Genomic DNA, 20,081 nt, shown 5'->3' with positions numbered 1-20,081 from the left:
GTTAATTGGTCTTCCAGCTCTTCGTTATGCTCAAATTAACTTTTTCCAGCCTCTTATTGCTACTTGTCCCAACCTTTTTGGTATTTGTTGACACCGTGAAAATTTTAAATCAACGTATTTTTCCTTTAAAATGATACATTTACTCGGATTAAACGTTTGATCTGTCATCTACGTTCTATTACAAATAAAATATTGACATTTGCCATTTTCACATCATTGCATTCAGTTTTTATTCACAATTTGTTTAGTGTCCCAACTTTTTGGGAATCCGGTTTGTAGCAGAAGAAGGGTTGGTGGTAGAAGCAGCCCCAGCAACAGGCCAGAACTGCCACTGTCATCCAGCGGTCATGTTTTGACCAACAATCCTGGTGTACTAGAATGGTCGACTCGCTCTTCAACATCATCTTAAGCTACAACAGGCAGGAATCTGTGGGTTACTCTGACACCACACTTAGTTGGCATGGCCCAGAAACTGCCTCTGTGCCCTTACCTATCCTGAACCTGCCTCTTGCTTTTGCTGCTTCTTTTGCTAGATAAGTAACGTATGCCGCTTTCTGAGGACAGTCAGCAGTTACAGGCCAGCACAGAATTGGTGGAAAGTTCCTCTGTGGACTCCTCTAGGCATGCAACTACCAATGATAACAGTAAGATGGGAGAAAATGTTGCAAGAGGTCAGGGATGTGCGCAAGAGACAGGTGAGGGTGACTTTAGTGAGGAACAAACTAATTTAGATATGTAGTGTCCCGACACACACTGCTAGACACTGTAATTGTGTTTCATGAAAATGTGCTTATGCCTGTGTTCCAACAAAGTTCCATTGGGAGACGGAGGTTCTAACAAACCTCCCAGGGCCGACTCTACCCTTTTTACCCCAAGAAGGAAGTCAGAAGCCACAACTCAGCAGCCATTGTGAAGAGTTAGCTAAACTCCAGAGTTAGTTCCATGCACCAGCCCATAGAAGGCAAAGATTAAAGAAGATCTAGGCAAAGGAATGGCAAAGGAAGGTAGTGCATTTGATGTAGAGATTCCATGCTACCAGCTGCCCACCATAACTAAAGATAGAAAGGCCTGACAGGAGATAGTTTTCCTAGAGATAATATTCTCTATATTGACAACCGAAGCATATGATTATACAGTACAGCAGAGATGGTTCATCCCTCCAGCCTGGAAAAACCAAATGAGTAAGATTGATTGCTATAGAGCAGTGATGCCCAACCTATGGCCTGCGGGCCACATCCAGCCCGCGAAGCTGTGTCATGCGGCCCGTGCTTGCGCACAGTTGCAGTACTATTATTAATTTTTTGGTGCAAGTACTTTTAATGGTTTCATGGCCAGTCGGGTCGGACCTGGCCAGCGGCGAAGCACTGCCCAGTTAGTTACTTAACCTAACCACCACCCCGGACCCGCCGCCGCCCTCACCCATCCGGCGCTGCGCTATTCTTGCTTCGATGATTCTTGCTATTCTTGCTGTGATTTCTCGCGGGTTGACAGGATCACGCGGGCCCGCGCCACATGCTGGAAGACGACGGGAGCAGAGCAGAGTAGGTAAGTATCTTTTCTTTTGTATGTGTAAATGTGCACACATCACCGGCATTATACTCACAGGGGGGCACCTGGCAGTGAGGAACAGTGGCACGCCGGCATGGCACTGGCAGCAAATCCAAATCCTTCATAGGGGCCTGGCCCCGGGGGGCAAAATCATGAAATATATAGTGGCAAAATGCCAAAAATGAAAAAAATAAAAAATGAAATATATACAGAAGGGGCAAAAAATTAAATATATACAGTGGGGGCAAAAAATTTAATATGTACACAGGGAACAAATGGAATATATATAAAGAGAGGGCAAAAATGGGAATATATACAGAGGGGGAAATGGATATAAATATATATATATATATAGAGGGGGTAAAATGGATATATTTATACTCACAGAGGGGGCAAAATAGACATATATTTGCTCAGAGGGGGCAATAAATGAACCCATCCGCCCATACAGACCCCCTCGGGACTCTCAGCAAGCCATCAGAGCATGTTGAAGGAGAAGGTAAGGATGAGTCAGATGGGAGCAGGAGGTCTATGAAGGATGTGACTGGCGAGGTGTGGTAGTGGTGAAAGTGATTGGACTTGAGCCTATTTCTTAATATGTGATCACTATGTCTGGTGCCCATGTGGGCCACCTGGGTTGCTCCTCAGAACGCACTTAGCAATATTAATGAGGGAGAGAGGACTCATAATATTGCACCACAAGGCATTTCTAGAGAGAATTTCCTGCATTCCACTCCTTAGTCTTGCTATGTCCAGAGATGTGTCACCTTCACAGTAGTAATGCTCACATGTGCCCCCTTCAGAGTAATAATACTCACATGTGCCCCCTTCACAGTAAAAATGCCCAGATGTGTCCCATGCACAGGGGTGATGCCCAGATGTGCCCCTTTCACAGTAAAAATGCCCATATGTGCCCCTTCACATAAAAAAAGCCCAGATATTTTCCCCTTCACAATAGTAATGCTCACACGTGCCCCCTTACAGTGTTTGCATTTCTTTACGTCAAAGCTACCTGTTTCTGGCCCGCAAAATTTATACTATGTCAAGTGCGGCCCTCAGAATAAAAATGGTTGGGCACCACTGGTATAGAGGAATACAACCCCTTATGCATTTTTGGGGAAATTTTTAAAGAGAACTAGTCTCCTTATTGTGCAAACTCAGCAACTAATTGCACCCAAAGATACTGGCATCACAAAGATATCAGAGACTCTGCCTTCCCTGCATCTAAAACCCATACCACCAAGGGCACCTCGACTACTATCCAGCAGGAGAACCCCTTTAAGCCAGAGAGTGCCCCAAAGGAATCCGGTGCTATCCTTCCACTCACTGCACAAAAGCCCAGGGAGCTGCTAACCATAAGTAGAGACTAAACATGCAGCAAGAAAGCACACAATGATAGAATAAAAAATGAACAAAGGGTCCAGCTTCCAAAAAGTGACGTTCTTTATTCCAAAAAGCAAGTGTACATTAAAAATCTAACATAGAACCAGGTCTACGCGTTTCGGATCCCCAAATACTGATCCTTACTCATAACAGGTTTCAAGGTGACTAGTTGGGATTTAAATAGTTGGAGCCCTGCAGATCACAGCTGATTGTGATCAGCAAGAGCATAAGCCACCCCCCCCTCCACTCACATAATCAAAAAGTAAAAAGTTGGATACACTATAAGAATATACATAATTCTAAAATGTTCAATAAACAAAAATATGCAAAAAAAAAAAAAGGGTCAATAGTGCAGGATCAAATCATGCTTGCTATTTAATCATTTTGGGACACAGGAGTCCATACAGAAAATCTAGTAGGATTCCCTATTCAAAAATTTACGCTTGTAGTCTCCACCTCTGATGGGAGGATTAACCCTCTCCAGAGCTTGAACTTGGAACCCTGCTGTATTGCCCTGATGTGCAACTGCAAAATGGAGACTGACAGCTGAGACATTTTTAGTTTTAGTGTGTGGGATATCCGACAGGTGTCTGCATATTCAAACTTTTAGGCTATTAGTGGTGCAACCAACATATTGGAGACAACATTTTGAACAGGTAATACAATAAACCACATGTCTAGTATTGCAAGTAAAAATCCTTCCAGACTCCAATCAGGCATTCAGAATAACTCCCTGGGTCACCGACCCCTCTCTAGTAGCTATAGCCTGTAATATTATTACACTCCAGAAATACATCCAGGCCTCTCTTGAATTCCTTTATTGTACTCACCATCACCACCTCCTCAGGCAGAGAGCTCCATAGTCTCACTGCTCTTACCGTAAAGAATCCTTTTCTATGTTTGTGTACAAACCTTCTTTCCTTCAGACGTAGAGGATGTCCCCTCGTCACAGTCACAGTCCTGTGACCACGTGCGCAAAATCACAAAAAGTTGCCTGAACATGGCCTTTTTTGGGTTTGGCCATGAAAGGGTTAAAGATGTTCTCCAAGAATAATTTAAAATGGGCACCAGCAACCTGCCCAGGAATATTCGGACTTGTAGCCTCCATTTGCAGAGCTGCCTATTAGATGGGTAGGACAGGGTCTCACTACCCACTATGCTCAGGCACTTACATATACTGCATATAGGTGAGTTTTCCCATCAGATTGCTCAGCCACAATAGCATATCTTAGACTGGATCTCATCATTATCACAGCAGTGTAATGTGTAGTGAGCACCCCCGTCGCACCCCTCCCCCGACAGCTCTGCAAGTGGAGGCAATCAGTCCTTCTTCTCACATTCTAGGGTGGAGGCAACCAGTCCTTCTCACATTCTAGGACTGGCTGCTTATGGCCATTTTAAATCATTCTTGGATAACCCCTTTAGAGTAATAACACTGCATTTTCAATGTTGACTGTCTCCGTATACCACTTGTATTCTCCTAACATGTACAATTTTTGCTAACATATGTCATAAATGTTAGTTACATGTATAAACAGAAATTCAGATTTTTTTTTTGCTTCCTGAGCTTCCTTGTAGATTGAGATTATCCAAAACATATCTATTTTATGTTTGAAATCAAAGAACAGATCCTCATCCATTTGTTCATAGCAATCAACCATGTTTAATTGCCCGTAAACCTCGGCACAGTATTCTTCACGGACCATTATCACAGGCTCTCCACCCTCAGCGGCCTTTTAATCACCAGAGATGTATCTGCCTGTGAATTATGTAGGATTTCCCTCCTACAAACGAGGTTAGATTACTTCTAGGTTTGCCTCTTGAGGATTTAATTCCTCAGTTTTCCTGAAACATTTAGTATGAAACATATAAAGCTCTCATCTGAACTATAACTGACTGAAGGAATATACGTACTTTGTTCTGTACAGAGAAATAATAGTCTATTTACTGAACACACTCTACCCCAACCTAAAGTTTCACCATGAAAGTAAATTCAGAATTCTTTATTGGACTTGATTTTAATCTTTTTTTATTTATTTTTTTCAACTTCAGTTCATATCCTTATAAAACATAGTAGCTGAGCTCCTTCTCACTAATCTGCCACAATGGCAGAGGTGACACTTCCTCCAGTTTTATTTTTTTTGGACAGCAGTTCATTACTTTGTGGTACCCTTCTATGAACATCATTATTGTTTCATTTTCTAACAGTGGACACATGAAGAGTTTTTTTTAGTTTGTAAAGTTTGTATGTTTTCTGTGGTTGCCCTTGACTTTCTCACCTCTCTAAGTTTCTCACCACTTTCAGGATTGCAGGTTGTGCTCTTGAAGTGATCATAACGAAATGCCCACTCCTAGGGAAATTAGCAGCAGTTCTAATGCTTTCTATTTGTAGATAATTTGTTTATCCATAGATTGTTACACACTCAGGTCTTTAGCAATGCTTCTGTAACCATCTTCATGCATTTCTAAAATATGTATTCTGAGGTCCGCTCAAATTTGTTTGCATTGAGGCATGGGTCTCACTGACCAATCTTTCTTAAGAAGACAAGATTTGTCAGTAACCAGGCTTTGTGTGTCTTAATCTAATGGGAAAAGTACCAGCAAAGCCCACAATTCCAATCTCATCTGATTAATTGAGCACCTTTTGCCAATACATTTTTGAAAATGTAATTAACACAGATGATCACTTAATTTTTCTTCTTTACATAGGACAAGATATGAACGGTACAACTGTTTGTGCATTATTCTGTTTGTTTGTTGATTACTGTGATTTGAATGACAATCTGCCCACATTGTATTAGTAATAGATGTGAAAATCAAAGTAATTTCAAGGTGTTCACTCACTTTTTCTTTTCATAGTATGTGCCTACATGGTTACGAAGTATGAACAAACTCTATGCAGTTTGATGTTGCAGTTATATGTTCAACTGGCTTAATACATCAGATTAATGTCAATCAGCTGGACTGGCCAACCATCTAATGTGTAGGCGGTTTAGCTGACAGCAATCTAAATAGTACACCCAGCCTTGCCCCAATCCATCTCCTCTCTCTTCTTAATTTTCCACCTACAGTATAAGAAGAATTAGCACATGACTGCAAGATGAGACTAGCCTTCGTTTGCTAACCCTGGAGACACCTAGGTATGCATAGTAGCTATATACACATAATGGTCAGATACTTTTAATCACAACTATTTTGAAAGTTGCTTACTTTTTCATTTTTATATGCATTGTAGCAATTTAGGCTACATGCACACGACTGTGGTGTGTTTTGTGGTCCGCAAATCGCGGATCCGCAAAACACGGATGGCGTCCGTGTGCATTCCGCAATTTGCAGGACGGCACGGACAGCCTTTAATATAACTGCCTAGGACATGTTTTTTTTTTTTTTGCGGGGCCATGGATTGGAGCAACAATATGCAGACAGCACAGGGAGTGCTGTCTGCATCTTTTGCGGCCCCATTGAAGTGAATGGCTCCGCATCTGAGCCGCCAAAACTGCGGCTCGGATGCAGACCAAAACAACAACCTTTTGCATAAGGCCTTAGAAGATGGTTGCAAATGTGTTGTATTAAAACTCACTAAAAAAAGTGGCCTAAACAGGTGAAAATGCTCCAAACCCAGACACTGTAGCATGTCTATAGCCGGGGGAGCAATTCCTCCGCATGTGGTCAGCAGTCAACGGCAATCCCCAGCAAAAAATCCGTATAATGGAGGATGCCGATGCGGACCGCATGCACCACAAGAACATCTTACACAAAATGAATCATTGTGCAGATGAAAAAATATACATACACAAATGACTGCAAAAAATGCACCAAAATGATACGCAACTGACAATACTAGCTAATTCCTCAGGCCGATGTTAAAAGCTGAGAACTTTGCCAATATCTTCCAGTCAGGAACATATTGGAACCCCTTATGTACCATGTCACGGTGTCTCAGGACGGATGGAGTTCTACCACTAAACTGCCCGTGGTGTTTGAACAGGGTCTGAACAGTGCAATTAACTCACAGCCAGGCTAGCTCCCATTTGAGTACTATTTGCCAGGAGCTGGCGCTGGTTGATATCTGGCGCCACTTCTATGGCAATAAGATAATCTTCTCTTGCTTTAGCCAGTCCTATGGGTCAATGTCCCGTATAGATCTGGCCTTTGCAAGTCGTGATTTGAGTCAACAAATTGTGAAAATTAAGTATGAACCCCATGGAATTTCAGATCATTCCCCAGTCCTGAAATAGCTCAGAGAGGTGGACTTCCCAGCCCCTGGTAGAATCTTTAAACTGAATTTGCATTGGTTGGATGTGATAGGGGAGCAACATCGAATTGATCTGGATATACAGGAATTCTGGGGCTTTAATGTAGGCTCTACACATCATATACACTATGTGTGGGATGCATTGAAGGCCCATATAAGGGGAGTATATTTTACTAAAATCAATAGGTATAGATCTGAATTACGCCGAAGGGAGCAACAGCTTACAGAGACAATCAGGAGCTTACAGGATGCATTAGTTGCTCATTGTAATGAGCAATATACACTCACCTAAAGAATTATTAGGAACACCATACTAATACGGTGTTGGACCCCCTTTTGCCTTCAGAACTGCCTTAATTCTACGTGGCATTGATTCAACAAGGTGCTGATAGCATTCTTTAGAAATGTTGGCCCATATTGATAGGATAGGATCTTGCAGTTGATGGAGATTTGAGGGATGCACATCCAGGGCACGAAGCTCCCGTTCCACCACATCCCAAAGATGCTCTATGGGGTTGAGATCTGGTGACTGTGGGGGCCATTTTAGTACAGTGAACTCATTGTCATGTTCAAGAAACCAATTTGAAATGATTCGAGCTTTGTGACATGATGCATTATCCTGCTGGAAGTAGACATCAGAGGATGGGTACATGGTGGTCATGAAGGGATGGACATGGTCAGAAACAATGCTCGGGTAGCCCGTGGCATTTAAATGATGGCCAATTGGCACTAAGGGGCCTAAAGTGTGCCAAGAAAACATCCCCCACACCATTACACCACCACCACCAGCCTGCACAGTGGTAACAAGGCATGATGGATACATGTTCTCATTCTGTTTACGCCAAATTCAGACTCTACCATTTGAATGTCTCAACAGAAATTGAGACTCATCAGACCAGGCAACATTTTTCTAGTCTTCAACAGTCCAATTTTGGTGAGCTTGTGCAAATTGTAGCCTCTTTTTCCTATTTGTAGTGGAGATGAGTGGTACCCGGTGGGGTCTTCTGCTGTTGTAGCCCATCCGCCTCAAGGTTGTGCGTGTTGTGGCTTCACAAATGCTTTGCTGCATACCTCGGTTGTAACAAGTGGTTATTTCAGTCAACGTTGCTCTTCTATCAGCTTGAATCAGTCAGCCCATTCTCCTCTGACCTCTAACATCAACAAGGCATTTTCGCCCACAGGACTGCCGCATACTGGATGTTTTTCCCTTTTCACACCATTCTTTGTAAACCCTAGAAATGGTTGTGCGTGAAAATCCCAGTAACTGATCAGATTGTGAAATACTCAGACCGGCCCATCTGGCACCAACAACCATGCCACGCTCAAAATTGCTTTAATCACCTTTCTTTCCCATTCTGACATTCAGTTTGGAGTTCAGGAGATTGTCTTGACCAGGACCACAACCCTACATGCATTGAAGCAACTGCCATGTGATTGGTTGACTAGATAATCACATTAATGAGAAATAGAACAGGTGTTCCTAATAATTCTTTAGGTGAGTGTATAACCTAGTTGAAGGAGGCCAATTCACAGCTTAAGACACTTTAGTATAGTAAAGCTCAACACAAGCTCCTTTTTCAAGGTCAAAACCGTTTCTGTGAATCGGACAAAACGGGGAAGTTTTTGGCACGGTTAGTTGCCAATCAGAGAGAGGCTACTAGCATAAGGGAGATTAGGGGTTCAAAGGGTAATCGGGTGAGGTCCCCAGAGATGATTAGGGAGGAATTTGTGAAATACTATTCCTCTCTTTATCAGTCTGACCCTATTCCTAGTGGGGATGACATGGATCAATACCTACAACAATTGGGGTTCCCCCAGTTAGAGCCACAGGATAGGGAAATGCTGGATCGCCCCATTCTTCTGGATGAGTTGCGATCAATACTTTAAATGTTGAAATACAATTCATCCCCTGGCCCTGACGGTCTCCCGTTTGAACTCTATAGGTACCATGCCAAATCGCTCCTCCCAATTTTTGTGCGGGTCTTGAATGAATCCTGCTTATCTGGCTCTTTACCTCCTTCATTTAGAGAGGCAGTGATCACCTTGGTGTTGAAAAAGGATAAAGATATATGCGATATGGGGTCATAAAGACCCATATCGCTCTTAAACACAGATTATAAAATCTTCGCAAAAATTTTGGCTAATCGCTTGAAGAGGGTCATAGCCTCTCTGGTACATCCCAACCAGACGGGATTCATTCCGGGCCGGCAAATACAGATGAGTCTTTATAGGGTGTTTCTGAATCTCTCTGTTGGGGGTAGTATAGACCACTCCGTCCTGTCTCTAGACGCCGCTAAGGCGTTTGACAGGATGGAGTGGTCTTTTCTGTGGTCCACTATGTCTCATTTCGGTTTGGGGAATGTATTCATAGAAATTACCCAAATGCTATATAAACAGCCATCAGCTTGTATTAACATTAATGGCATTAGTTCTTCTCCTGTTACGATGCGGCGAGGGACGAGAGAGGGATGCCCCCTTTCTCCCCTCCTTTTTACCCTATTTATTGAACCATTGGCCTGTAGGATCTGATCAGATAACCGCATAAACTGCTTTGGGGTGGCAGGAGTGAGCGATAAAATAAATCTCTATGCTGATGATGTTATTCTGTTTCTGGATCAGGGATGAAAGATCCTTCCCTATGTGATGGAAGCAATAGAAGATTTCGGTAAATTATCGGCCTATTTGATTAATTGGACCAAGTCATCGCTCCTCCCGCTGAACCGCAAGGCGGGAGGAGTGGAGTCTGGGTTCTTTCCCCCAATGAAACCTTGGATTACTTGGGGGTTAAGATTGGGGTTCCTATAAATAGGTTCTATGACCTTAATTTGGCCCCGGTTTTGAATAAAGTTAAGTCCAAAATATGCGCTTGGCAGAAATTGATACTGGCACAGACTGATCAAATAGCACTGGTTAAAATGGTCATTCTGCCTATGGTGATGTACCCGATGTGTGCTTCCCCTGTTTGGATCGATGATATCTTTTTCCATAAATTGGAGACTCTTATTAACGATCTAATATGGGGAAGGAAGAGGGTGCATATAAAACAAAGATATCTATGGCTGTCGGAATCGGAGGGCGGGTTATCACTTCCTTTTTTTCAAGGATACTATTTATGTATTTATGTGCACAGATTCAGCGATGTTGTAATTTTAAAGAGAGTTTACTTGCACAATATTTAACTAAGGTTATGGATAAACCAATAGAGAATATTTTCACATGTTTGGAATCTGGTTATTTGGGATTGAGGAAGTCCCTATTGATACCCTGGACCCAACAGAGGGTTTGGAATAAACTTAAGAGGATTCTTAAAGTCTCCTATTCTTTTGCCTTCACCCCTCTGTGGGAGAACAGGAATCTTGTGGAATTTTTCAAAATCACAGATTTTATTTATTGGCTCCGTAAAGAGGTCGTCATCTTTTTTCTTTAGGACATTTTAAATCTTTTTTGGAATTTAATTTTACTGATAGTACATAATTAGATTTGTTTATGTATGCACGTCTAAAACACGTATATGAGGCCTCTAGCAATAAAGGTTATATTTTTCCACGGGAGAATTTATTTTTTGATTATTGTTATGCCCAGACAGATGAGAGGGTTAAGATAGCTAGCTTATACTGTAAACTTCAAATGGCATTGGCAACCATAACTGTATTTAAAATCCCAAGTAAATGGGAGCAAGAGTTGCATTGCCCCCCACTACAATGGACCAGTATTTATAGAAATGTAAGAAAGGCCACAATTTCTAATGCTCATAGATTAATTCAATTTAAGATCTTGCACCGATTGTACTAAACGATAAAAACCCAAGCAAAATTTTCTCAAAATAAAGGTGCCACTCAGCACTTGTTCAGACCCTGTTCACACACCACGGGCATATTAGTGGTAGGACCCCATGCGTGCTGAGACACCGTGACGTGGTGCATGAGGGGCTCCAATATGTTCCTGGCTGAAAGATATTGGCAAAGTTCTCAGCTTTTAACATCGGCCTAAGGAATTAGCTAGTATTGTCAGTTGCAAATCATTTTGGTGAATTTTTTGCAGTGAATTGCAAATGTGTTGTATTGTAGTACTGATGTTTCAACAACAACAAAATATGTTATACATATTATTAGAGTAAAATGCCTCTAAATTCGCTTATGAACCACTTCTTATTCTCCCTCTGCCCTACTCAATTTACAGTAAAATTCTGCCTTGAGAGATGAGTTGGACTATTAGTTCACTGACTTATCAGATAATACGCTGCCTATAGTAGTATAGAGAGAGGGGAGGAGAGAAAAATGTAGATACACACAAGACACACTATTGCTGCATCTGAGGTTCTTCTACAGAGTAATAAGGGAGCTGGATATCCTCTTCTGTCTATGTGCTATGTATAGGAGACATCATAGTAGCTAGCCTCCAACCACTAGCTCAGGGAAAACTGACAATTAGAGAGGGAGTCTGCAATGGGGGAAGCTGGTAAAAATGCAGGATACAAGTTATATAATGGTCAAAAATGTTGTTATTTCTCACGGGCAAACAACAGCTTATTCCATAAGTTCACCTGAAATGATAGGTACAGTACACATTAAGCAAATGTGAATAACCTCCATTTAAACATTCAGAGGTTCACTAAGGAGTAAACGTTATCAGCCAACAGAGATGACTGAAATTCAATTTGGATCAGATTGACTCTTATGGGATTAAGTACAAATCGATTATACACCAATACTTTGCCTAGAAAAGTGTCTCTATCGCGTTGATTCTTTGGAATCTTTAGAATCAAATTACTTAAAATTCAGAATTATAGAATAAAAAATAAATAAAAAATTTTGAATTCCAAATGTTTAGAATAGATTTGTTCATCACTTTCAGACAATCCAGTTATTCAATAGAGGGTGGTATAGAACATAGAAGAAAGGATAAGCCTTGGTATAAATTAATTTAGTTTTTCCAGGCAGAACCAGGCAGTTTAGATACAATATCTGAATATTTTGACTAATTAAAATAATTGCAGAGAATGTACAATTTTAAATTATATGTGAGTGAATTGATCTTCTTGATATTTCCACTGCATTTAGACAACACTAGAACAGCTTAGATAAGTATAAAATGAGATGTGTGGCAATATTACTAGCAAATCAACCTTGTAAAAATAATCATTTGATATCTCCAGTCCGAACTACTCCAGGGATCTTGGTTTCTTTGAAAGCAAATTATTCATAGAGGCTGTGAAATGAAAACTCAAAAGATAGGCCTTAAAGTAATCTCAGGCATACACACAGGGAGTGTGATATAATTTATAGGTGATTATAGAGGATGATAAGGATTCTGGAGCTGTGATAATGGAGCATTTAGTTTTCTATGTAATACCTTTTTCTTTTACCTATCTTTGTATTGTCTGTAACTTGTATTCACTGTTGTTAAATCATATTAAACTGTCAATTTTAATAGCTGCTGTGTTGTCCTGCTGATGGAACCCGATGAGTGAAGTTCTTAAAAATTCAATTTGGCTGCTTTGCCAAATTTTACTAAAAAAATTTGCCTTGTGATGATCTACTTCGTCACGAAGCGCATTTCTTTGTAAGTAGCAGGCACAATGATGGGAAATGGCTTTTGCACCGCCCTTTGTCATTGAACCCCTTCGATGCCGCGTTCATTGTTGATCATGGCATCTCAGATGAATATTAAGGCTTTTCAGGGGTTGATCAGTTAAAAAAATAAAAATTCTATTGTACTGTACTTTCATTTTCAATTTGAGTGTGAAGAGTAATGTTGAGCGCGAATATTAGAAAAGCAAATTTTTATTGCGAATATTGGCACTTAGAGAATTTGCAAATATTTGGAATATAGTGCTAGATATTCGTAATTACGAATATTCATTTTTTTTTTAACACAGTACACATCAGGTTATTATCCCTCCCTTCTTCTAGCTTGTGGGCCAATGAGAAAACTTTAGCAATAGAAAAGTTGCCTACCCCTTACTATATAAGAACCTCCCCAGCAGCTATTTTCTAAAGTTTATTGCAGTTATTAAAGAGACTGCAGTGACATTGCTATGCTCTGTGCTCTGTGTTATTACATTAGACAGTTAACTTATATAAATAATTCAGATAGTTAGGTGGAGATAGTCAGTGTAGGTTAGATTGATCTATAGTGTAGTAGATATTGTCAAAAATTTGCAAGTGCGAACATATTGGAGCACTTTATCTGCATATAAAGCTATTCTAACGTTCTGCCCTGCCAACCATTTTCTCCAGTCTCAGAAAACTTATACCAGCTTGAAAAATGTAGCATAAGTTACCCACGCCTGTATTTTGCACGCATTACGCAAATATTGCATTGCCGATTTTCACAATCAAGAATATAATCTTGAATTTGCGAATATATGACGAATATTCTACAAAATGTCACCGCTCACAAGATTTTGCACAGGATATTCAAGCAAGATGGCTGCAGCTGCCTCTTTGCGCTCAAATAAATGAGGTGAGTAGGACATTTTTTTTTAAAATTACTGCCATTTCAGGGAAAATAGATTTTTTACCATGAAGAACGAGGAAATTTGGCTTTGAGGTAAATCAAATTCCACTTATGTTACTTAGATTACACTACCATTTACCAGGATACGTTGATTACACAGTAAGCCAGCAGTGTATTGGTTAGGCTGTAGTTGCTACGCAGTGGGTGGGATAGTCCTAGCCTAGACAGGAGTCCCAGCAGATAAGAGTGGGGTCCCACAGGATATCATTCTGTATCTGGCTTTGTATAGCCTAGGGCATTTTTGGGATAGCCTTCTATATCAACCCACAAGGTGTGAGTAGAGAAAGGTGGTGTTTTATATAGTGTGCTGTGACAGTAACCAAGCTTTGTGTGCCTTTAATAGGCAAAGCACATGAGAAACTCATACTTCCAACATCAACTTCTGAAACACTTTTTGACAATTAGATCTTGGATATAGAATAAATTTAAAAAATAGGACCACCAAAAAGTCTTTGAAAATGCATTTAACATAAAATCTTGATTTAAACAATAAGTAATTTTCTGATTACACATAAAATTGTTATTCATGATCAATGTAAAACAATAAAAATAAATTAAAGATACACATCCTTTTCACAGAAATTGCAAATTAGTGGCCATGAATTTTAATCAAAGCAAAACATACAATATTTACAAAAGTAATATCAGTATAATACTTAATATTCTTACGATTTCATGAACATATAATTACTGCACCAAATGCCGCTGAGGACGCAAATTCTCATTCCAGAAAAGATGAACTTAAAAATGATTTGTCATGGGCAGTTCTGAAATAATTAAATAGATGATTTACTGATCTTCCGGCAAATTAGAATGGAACAAAATTAGTATAGTCAATAAAGAGGGTGGAATCTGGGACCACCAACTGCTATTTAGGAGCTATTAATGAAATGGAAATCTCTTTACTGAAACAGCACCAAAATAATGAATAAAAGAGGTTGCATGTGCAGAGTAGGAAAACAATACATTTTATTTTCTAGTAGCAGCGAACATTTCTAATTTTCAGGGTGATTAACTTCTTAAAGGCATTCTTCTCAAGTAGCTATTATGTTATTACTTTGAATTAAAGCTTGAAAACACTTGTTTGTAAAGATAAACAATTAGCAAAGTACGAGGCTGAGTGTGCACAAAAAATGCAAAGTTTAAGGCAACATATTTAAAGGGAATGCCCATTCTTGAACACCCTATTGAATGTCTTAAAGGGTTTTTTATGGGATTTAAGAGAATGTGCTACCTATGCAAATTTTTACTAATTAAAATTACACAGTTATATATATATATAGTCTTTTTCAAATCTGCTTTTATTTTCTTATTTTTTTTATTGTTTCCTGTACAGTATTATGTGGCAGCAATTTTGTTTGAGCTGTTGTCAACAGCATTTAGAGATATGCTTTAGAAAAGCCACATGAACCATTTATTTTAGTTGTTATTGGAGAGTTTTCTAGACACGTGACCTTACCTAGCCACTGCATTTGTTCTTCCGGCAGGACTCATAAAAAAATATATAAACTAATGTTATACTCACTATATAAATGAATGTAAGTTACTTAGCAAATACATTTTGATCAAAATCATTTACACCTTAAGGGATTATACATTTTAGGCCTCATGCACACGGCAGTATTTTTTCATGGTCCGCAAAAACGGGGTCCGTAGGTCCGTGATCCGTGACCGTTTTTTCATCCGTGGGTCTTCCTTGATTTTTGGAGGATCCACGGACATGAAAAAAAAGTCGTTTTGGTGTCCCCCTGGCCGTGCGGAGCCAAACGTATCCGTCCTGAATTACAATGCAAGTCAATGGGGACGGATCCGTTTGGCGTTGACACAATATGGTGCCATTTCAAACGGATCCGTCCCCATTGACTTTCAATGTAAAGTCTGGAGTCCCTTTTATACCATCGGATCAGAGTTTTCTCCAATCCGATGGTATATTTTAACTTGAAGTGTCCCCATCACCATGGGAACGCCTCTATGTTAGAATATACTGTCGGATAGGAGTTAGAGCGTGAAAACTCATTTCCGACAGTATATTCTAACACAGAGGCGTTCCCATGGTGATGGGGACGCTTCTAGTTAGAATATAGTACAAACTGTGTACATGACTGCCCCCTGCTGCCTGACAGCACCCGATCTCTTACAGGGGGCCGTGATCAGCACAATTAACCCCTCAGGTGCCGCACCTGAAGGGGTTAATTGTACTATCATATCCCCCTGTAAGAGATCAGGGCTGCCAGGCAGCAGGGTGCAGACCCCCCCCTCCCCAGTTTGAACATCATTGGTGGCCAGTGCGGCCCCCCCCCTCCCTCCCTCTATTGTAATAAATAGTTAGTGGCACAGTGTGCACCCCCCATCGCCCCCCCCCCTTCCTCCCTGTATTGTAATAATTATTCGTTGGTGGCACAGTGTGCGCCCCCCATCGCCCCCCCCTTCCTCCCTGTATTGTAATAATTATTCGTTGGTGGCACAGTGTGTGCCCCCCATCTCCCCCCCTTCCTCCCTGTATTGTAATAATTATTCGTTGGTGGCACAGTGTGCGCCCCCCATCGGACCCCTCCCTCTATAGCATTAACAACATTGGTGGCCAGTGTGCGGCCTCCCATCTCCCCCCCCCATCATTGGTGGCAGCGGAGTTCCAATCGGAGTCCCAGTTTAATCGCTGGGGCTCCGATCGGTAACCATGGCAAGCAGGACGCTACTGCAGCCCTGGTTGCCATGGTTACTTAGCAATAGTACAATAGTAAAAGATTCATACTTACCTGGGAGCTGCGATGTCTGTGTCCGGCCGGGAGCTCCTCCTACTGGTAAGTGACAGGTCTGTGTGGCGCATTGCTGTCACTTACCAGTAGGTGGAGCTCCCGGCCGGACACAGACATCGCAGCTCTCAGGTAAGTATGAATCTTTTACTATTGTACTATTGCTAAGTAACCATGGCAACCAGGGCTGCAGTAGCGTCCTGGTTGCCATGGTTACCGATCGGAGCCCCAGAGATTAAACTTGGACTCCGATCGGAACTCCGCTGCCACCAATATGATCGGGGGGGGGGGCGCACACTGGCCACCAATGTTGTTAATGCTATAGAGGGAGGGGGGCCGATGGTGGGCGCACACTGTGCCACCAACGAATAATTATTACAATACAGGGAGGAAGGGGGGGCCGATGGGGGGCGCACACTGTGCGACCAACTGAATAATTATTACAATAGAGGGAGGAAGGGGGGGGCCGATGGGGGGCGCACACTGTGCCACCAACGAATAATTATTACAATTCAGGGAGGAAGGGAGAGGCCGATGGGGGGCGCACACTGTGCCACCAATGAATAATTATTACAACTCAGGGAGGAAGGGGTCCGATGGGGGGCGCACACTGTGCCACCAATGAATTATTACAATAGAGGGAGGGAGGGGGGGGGCCGCACTGGCCACCAATGATATTCAAACTGGGGAGGGGGGGGGTCTGCCCCCTGCTGCCTGGCAGCCCTGATCTCTTACAGGGGGATATGATAGTACAATTAACCCCTTCAGGTGCCGCACCTGAAGGGGTTAATTGTGCTGATCACGGCCCCCTGTAAGAGATCGGGTGCTGCCAGGGAGCAGGGGGTATACTTGTACACAGTTTGTAGTGTATTCTAGCTAGAAGCGTCCCATCACCATGGGAACGCCTCTGTGTTAGAATATACTATCGGAAATGCGTTTTCACGAAGTGAAAACTTAGATCTGAAAAAGCTTGTATGCAGACTGATCTTCGGATCCGTCTGTATGAAAGTAACCTACGGCCACGGATCACGGACGCGGATGCCAATCTTGTGTGCATCCGTGTTCTTTCACGGACCCATTGACTTGAATGGGTCCGTGAACCGTTGTCCGTCAAAAAAATAGGACAGGTCATATTTTTTTGACGGACAGGATACACGGATCACGGACTCGGCTGCAAAACGGTGCATTTTCCGATTTTTCCACGGACCCATTGAAAGTAAATGGGTCCGCGAAAAAAAACTGAAAACGGACACAACGGCCACAGATGCACACAACGGTCGTGTGCATGAGGCCTTACTCAAATGTACATGGTTCATATCAGAGACTCGATTATTTATTAGTCTCTAAGGAACATATTCAATCTTGTCTTAACCCTTGTATTGATTCAATTCATCTTTCTGAACATGCCCCTATATTTATTATAAACCGTCTCCCCCTCACTGGCCCCTCCTAGGGCATTTAGGTGGAGAGTTATTGAGCACCTTCTCTCTTACCCAAACCATGTCTCCAAGCTAAAAAAAGTCCTGGAAGACTTTTTCACTTTGAACGCTCTCCCAGAAACCTCTCCCCACACTCTGTGGGATACCCATAAAGCCTATATGCAAGGGCAACTTATTAGCTAAGGTTCTCATGTTAAAAAGTTAAGAACGGCCCAAATAGATAATCTTCTCCTGAATATTACAAAACTGGAGACTCAACATAAACAAACTCTCTCTGACCCACAACTTGATGACTTCAGAGACTCCGATCCGAATGAAAGAACCTATTAAATACTGCCTCAGCTAAACACTTTCTCAACTCCCAATTCAAATTTTTAGACGATCCCATAACCATATATGTAAACTCCACACCAAAAATGGGGGAACTGTCATCAAAACCAAAAATATAGCCTCTCAATTCCGAGACTTCTATCACGCTCTATACAACATTCCTAAAGCTACCTCTCCAGCCGAGGCTCCCTCCCATTCCGAAGCAATTCAGAAGTTTCTTCAGTCCCTATCCCTCCCAGACTTAAATCAATATGAAAAGATCTCCTTAGAATCTCTTTTTACGCCCAAAGAATTGAAGCAAGCTATAAAACAACTCCCAAGAAATAAAGCCCCCGGGCAAGATGGTCTCTCAGCCGCATATTACCGCATCTTCAGTTACTCCCTCGCTCCCCATTTACTTCTACTTTTTAACCAGTCTCTAACCCCGGATATGACCAGAGCACATATTACAATTATCCCCAAAACTGATAAAGATCCTGCTTATTGTGAAAATTATCACCCTATATCCTAACTAAACCTGGACCTAAAACTTTTGGCTAAAATACTTGCTAACCGTTTATCCCCGCTATTACCCACTTTAAACAGGTTTTGTCTCCGGCAGGGAGCGTAAAGATAACTCAACGAGGATCCTGAACGCTATCTTTTATGCTAAAAAGAAACCTTGCCCATTAGTCCTTGTCAGCACCGATGCCGAAAAAGCATTTGATAGAGTCAATTGGGACTTTATGCACCTTGGCCTTATGAAATTTGGGCTTCCCGACCCCTTCATACAGGCGGTCTTCTCAATGTACCTCAATGCCTCCGCGTCGGTGCTGGTAAATGACACCTTCTCTCCCCCTTTACCCATTAAGAACGGAACCCACCAAGGATGTCCGTTATCCCCTCTGATCTTTGTTCTGGTCATGGAACCCCTGCTCCAATCCTTAAGCCAAGACCCCCTGATCGAAGGCATCAAGCTAGGTGGCCAGGAACATAAAGCCGCTGCCTTCGCGGATTACTTATTACTCCTAACTACCAACCCCTCCACTTCTCTACCCCATATCTATGATCAATTAGAAAGGTTTAGCCCCCTGTCTAACTTTAAAATCAATATGAAGAAATCCCATGTCCTAGATATAGGGTTAAACCCTCGCACCAAATCTAAACTCGCTTCCAGTTCACCTTTCAACTGGGATTAACCTACCATAATGTACTTAGGAGTCAAAATTGGTTCTGATCTCTCCAAGCTATTCAATCCTAACTATGTCCCTCTGCTACAGTCCCGTGCAATCTCAAATCAATAACTTATATTTCCCAACACTATCATGGTTTGGCCGAAAAAACTTATTTACTTCCCTTGTCCTGCCAAGACTAAATTATCTGCAACAGGTCCTACCTCTTCCTATCCCCAACACTTATTTCCAATCCCTTAATAGAGCTATCCATAAATTCATTTGGAACAAGAAAAAAACTTGCATTGGCCTCCATATTCTGCAGAGACCTAAAGCTTCAGGTGGCATTACTCTTCCTGACCCTGCAGCATATAATATGGCCAGCTTACTATCTAGAACCGTAGACTGGTTTAGAGAAACTCCATTTAAATCCTGGGTTGAATGGAATCTTCTTCCTTCCTATCATCATTTAGCGTTCTCCTAATACGCCCCAAAAACTCCCACCCGAACCTTATTCATCATAATCTGAATATCAGGGCCACATTGGAAGCTTGAGATAAATTTAAAAAATAAGCTTTACCTTACCCTTACCCTCTCCCCTTATTCAGGTGAAGGATCTTTTGAATCTAGCTTTGATAAAACTACTACAAAGCCTCCCCCCAATCAGATATTCTACATTACCAGTGATTTCCCTATTTGGAGA

This window comes from Bufo gargarizans, chromosome 5, assembly GCF_014858855.1.
Source record: "Bufo gargarizans isolate SCDJY-AF-19 chromosome 5, ASM1485885v1, whole genome shotgun sequence".
In the NCBI taxonomy this organism is placed as follows: domain Eukaryota; kingdom Metazoa; phylum Chordata; class Amphibia; order Anura; family Bufonidae; genus Bufo; species Bufo gargarizans.
Note: the sequence above shows the minus strand (reverse complement) of the source record.